Below are 5,173 nucleotides of genomic sequence, written 5' to 3'. Positions count from 1 at the left end.
TTTTACCACCATGATCAAGAGCTACTCCCCAGGCTGCATTAGCATTATTATTCCCATTACCCACCTTTTTATTTAGTTTCATCCTAAATAACCTATTTTATACTGATCACCAACACAGGCAGATCATCATATCCTTTAACATTTGCCTATCCTGAGTCTTTTCTGGCACATTCTTTCTCCTTTTTGTCTGTAAATCCTCCCTACCTTTCAGGATGCCAATGAAGCCTTAACTTCCTCCTACGATGTGACTTCAGAAGTCTCCTACATCTCTTCCTTCTAACTTCTACAGAAGGTGGGCCAGTGGTGTAATGGATAACACATCTGACTACAGATCATAAAATTCTAACTTCTACAGAACTTAACTGGATCTACAATCACCTAAACCTTTTCAAGAAATGAGTAAGTCAAAGTCTCATCAGGAAATAAGGCAGTAACACTTCAGAAAGACATCTAAAGAAACTACTCATACAGAGGTGGGTAGAGTTAAGAGAACCAAATAGCCATGGCCAGAGACCCAGGAACTAGAAACGTATGTCATACCAGACTGAGGGGAAAGAGCAGTCACTGGGAACCAGTGCAAGCTAGACAAAAGGTCACCCAAGTTGTGGCCTTAAAGTAGAGAAACATAACTACTGCCAGTGGAGATAGTGGGTGAGTAAATATATTAATATTTATCTCTTTCATACTTTACAGTCTCTGGAAGGTAATATTCAGTGGCCAGACACAACTGGAGGCCAGAACCCAAGTAACAGTAATTCTGAGAGGTTCAAAAAATGATGAGGAATGAATTTGGAAGAATGATGGAGATTAACCTTCATAACCAGGCTTGCAGAAAACTAACCATCACTCAACTGGGAGCTATTTTGTATTCATCCTGCAGTCTCTCACATGAGGGGTTCCACAAGAGTCAACCTGGTGCCAGGTGTGTGCACGTATACACACACACACACACAGGAAAGATAAAGAGCCAGCATGGTGAAATGAAAGAAGCATGGGTTTTTTAACCAGAGGCCAGGGTTAGAATCTGTATGACCTTAAGAACATATAGTAGACACTTGGCATTGGTGTATCAATCTAAGATCCTCATATATGAAAAGCTCAGAATGCTCAGAATGCATAGAGTTCAATATTCTAACACCAGACTGACTGAGGGTGTCTCTGCATCAGCTGAGCTGCATAATATGTACGTGGGAATTTTTGTGGGTTTTATTCCATGCTTGGTAAAAACCTCATGTGATAAATCCACAGATAATTTGGGTTTTCGGTACTTTGACCTCATTGTGTTTTTGATTCTCAGATTCTTTGTAAGATGAGAACAATCAGCACTGGCCTCCTAGAGTTGTCAGAAGAATCAAGTTAGAAAAGCCCTGCTCAGTTACTCTCTGCCCAACTATTTAATATCTCCTCAATCCTGTGGCTATAGCTCATATGCTGAATGTGTATATTGTCAATGGACCGGAAATTTCTGTGAAATCAAAGGCATTGTAGGCAACTTAAGAACTTTGTATGGCCTTTGTTTTAAGCCTCCTTGTCAACTAAGAATGCAGAAAGATGTCTAAGGCTCATTGGTTCTTCAAACCATACAAATCAAAAGTAGTCCAGCAGCTGGGAGCCTGTTATAACTACAGAATCCCAGGTTCTGTATCCATGCCCTCAGATGACCTTTTTAAGATCTCCCAGTGATCTAATGCACATTAAAGTTCTAGAGTCCTGTTTTAGAACTAAAGGGAACCCCAGAGGTCATCTAGATTCTTGTTAGGTTGCCTTATTTTCTAGCTAAGGAAATTGATATCCAAAATTCATAAATTCCAAGGACACTGTGGCAGACACTGCCCACTGACTACTTTCGACTTTACAAGGTAAGAAATTCAGTGTTTTCTCAATCTCCACCACAACTACAAGTGTCTGCATGGCAGCTCTGCACATGCTAGCATACTTTCTTTAAAATCTTTTTTTGCTAGACACCAGTGGCTTACACTTGTAATCCTACCTACTCAGGAGGCTGAGATCTGAGGGTCAAGATTCAAAGCTAGCCCCAGCAAGAAAGTCTATGAGACCCTTATCTCTACTTAACTATCCAAAACTCAGACATGAAGTTGCGGCTCAAGTGGTAGAGTATGAGCTTTGAGAAAAATAGCTCAGGGACATCACCCAGGCACTGAGTTCAAGCCCCAGGACTGGCACACACACAATTTTTTTTTTTTTGCTTTCTTGGTAAAGTGCTATACACAAAGCTACTACATTTCTCTATTTGTCCTGCCTAAGAAGAGACAAGGAAGTCTGGGGATTTATTGCCAGAACATACCACATGAATAGTAAAATTGCCACAGGCTAAGGGTGATGAAAGACACAGGGAACTTGGTCCTATAGCATCATTCAGCTGTGGCTCAATCAATGTAACAACTCCTTATTTTCAGCTTTCTTGTTTAAACAGATACAGCCCACTGCAAGGAGACACTGGTAAAATTTCCTATTATTTGTTCACAAATCCATCCCACATAATGTCACGTAACTAACAAATGACTAAGCTAATATTAGTTCTCAGGGCTGCAGATAATTCTTTGTCATATCTTTCCTTAATGAAGTTAGATAAATCTTCTAGGCTCAATTTTTCAAAAGATATTAAATGCAGAAGTATCAATGTGAGGATGTATCTGTACATGAGAAGACAGTATCTTATAAACTCTTGCAATGCTAAAAATAGTATCTTGAAGACATACAGAGTTTAGTGTAGATAATCTGCATGTGAGGTTTATTGTTGTTGTTGTTTGTTGGTCATAGGGCTTGAACTCTGGGCTTGGATGCTGTCTCTGAGCTCTTCAGCTCAAGGTGAGCACTCTGCCTACCACTTGAGCCACAGTACTACTTCTGGTTTTCTAGTAGTTTATTGGAGATAAGAGTTTCATGGGAATCACAATCCTCAGATCTCAGCCTCCTGAGTAGCTAGGATTATAAGAGGAGTAAGCCACTGGTGCCTGGCTTTGCATGTGAGGTTTCACTCAACTTTTAGAAGAGAGACAATGAGAAGAGCAGAGCGGCTGGGAAGGTGGCTCAGTGGTAGAGTGCTTGTCTTGCATGCATGAGGCCTTAAGTTCAATTCCTCAGCACCACATAAGCAGAAAAAGCCGGAAGTGGCTCTGTGGCTCAAGTGGTACAGCATTAGCCTTGAGCTGAAGAGCTGAGAGACAGCGCCCAAACCCAGAATTCAGGCCCCATGACTGACAAAAAAAAAATGAGAAGAGCAGAGGAAAGGAGGAAATGCATGCAGATTTTAGTTCACCAAAGAATCTCTTCTAGCCATTTACGAACCATGCAAAATGGACATATAAAATTTAAATGAATGTCAAGTACAATTCCTGTTTAGAGATGCTACCACCAAATACCATGTTGATTCATCAGTGTCTACAGATTCTAATGATCTAGATTTAGTAAGTTATGAAGATACATGTTTATCTAAACAAGACTTGTGGATCCCAAATGTACTTTTCCCAGAAAAAAAACAACAAAACAAATGGGCTAGAATTAGAAAAATTGCAAAGAGTTAAAGAAAGAGATGGCACATCCGGGAACTAGAAAGACTGCAACTTCCCAGAAGCTGGACAGCCCACTGAAGGATACGTGCTTCCAGAAGCACAGAAGCCTCTGAAGAGGATGGCATGGGACCAGGAGCTCATGGAAATAGAACAGGCAAGTCTCCCTGCCAGCACAGAAAGCCTTCTGAAGAGCTAAGGAAGGTCTTATCTAGGCTTCTGCCAAAACCATTCCATCATTTTCAAGGGAGTAAAATTTAAAGTATCAGGCACTGGACATTCATAGTAATTTTGGTTTTATAAAGCTATATTTTGCTAAGCAACTTTTAATCCTTATTCTAGCCTTGTTAAATCAACTCTGTCTCCTACTTTACAGATGAGGAAATTAGTAAACATAAGATCTCATACCCACAAGGAGAAGGAAAATCCCAGTAGTATCCTAACCTGCTCCTTTCTAACTTCACTACAACGTTCTCTCTGGGGTTTTCTAGAGTTCAGCCACCCTGGTCTTGTCTCAATACACTATTCCTTCCAACCCATTTTGACCTCTTATTCTGATCTCAGTTTAAGCTATTTGCTTAAGAAACTTTTGCCTCATGCTCTACTAAAGACTAGGTGCCCTTTGTGAGCTACCATCATGCTAGATACATTTTAGTACTTACACAATTATCACTAAACAATTAATTAATCAATTAATTAAATGGGTTATATAATGATTCATTTACTCTCTGATATTGGCACCAAGGATCTTAATGTTGCCTTGAGGATGGAAAGGCATCTTTGATTACACAATTTCCTTTAGCTTTTCCTTATAAGTAGATAATATGAGAGAAGACAATTAATTTTGCAATATAAAATCACCTTCAGGACAAATCTCCATGCTCTTAAAACCAGACTGGAGGGCTGGAAAGTTGGCTCAGTGATACAGTGCTCGCCTTACATGCATGAGGCCCTGGGTTCAATTCCTCAGCACCACATAAGCAGAAAAAAGATGGAAGTGGTGCTGTGGCTCAAGTGGTAGGGCACAAGCCTTGAGTTGAAGAGCTAAGGGACAGCACCCAAGCCCAGAGTTCAGGCCCCACAACTGTCAAAAACAAAAACAAAAAAACAAAATCAGACTGCAATTCTAATCCCCTCTTCTATAGAAACTGTAGAGATATTCTTAATGTCTTTCGCCCTGAAGTCTTCACAAGGGCTTAGGCTATGTCTCATTCTTCCTTAAATCACGGCATCTAACCCAGTGTTTAGTACATGGTAAGCAATGGGATATTTGCTGAATAAATGAATGGCTATATGAATTAAGAAACAACTTAGATCTTCCAGGTCAGTGCTTTCCCACAGTGCCACTCTGCTTCCTCCTAAACAGAAAGCTACAGAAGCTCGAGCTGTAGACTCTGTCTTCTACAGGTACTCAGTGCCCTGCCTTGCCTTGGTGAGGTCAGGGGCTTGGTTGTAAATCTGGCTTAGATAAGCAACCCACACTTTAAGAAGATTGTTTTCCTTGGCTAAGAAGGAATGTGCAGAGGTTGGGTGGACCTAACAAGCAGGGCTTCCTAGCTAATGGAAGTAAGGTATGTACCATGGGACCAGAACCCAGGGCACCCTGGTGCCTGTGGAAGTAGGCCTAGGACTCCTCTGTCAAA

The sequence above is a fragment of the Dipodomys spectabilis genome, unplaced genomic scaffold (assembly GCF_019054845.1).
Source record: "Dipodomys spectabilis isolate Male_0828 unplaced genomic scaffold, ASM1905484v1 ptg000042l, whole genome shotgun sequence".
Classification (NCBI taxonomy): domain Eukaryota; kingdom Metazoa; phylum Chordata; class Mammalia; order Rodentia; family Heteromyidae; genus Dipodomys; species Dipodomys spectabilis.
Note: the sequence above shows the minus strand (reverse complement) of the source record.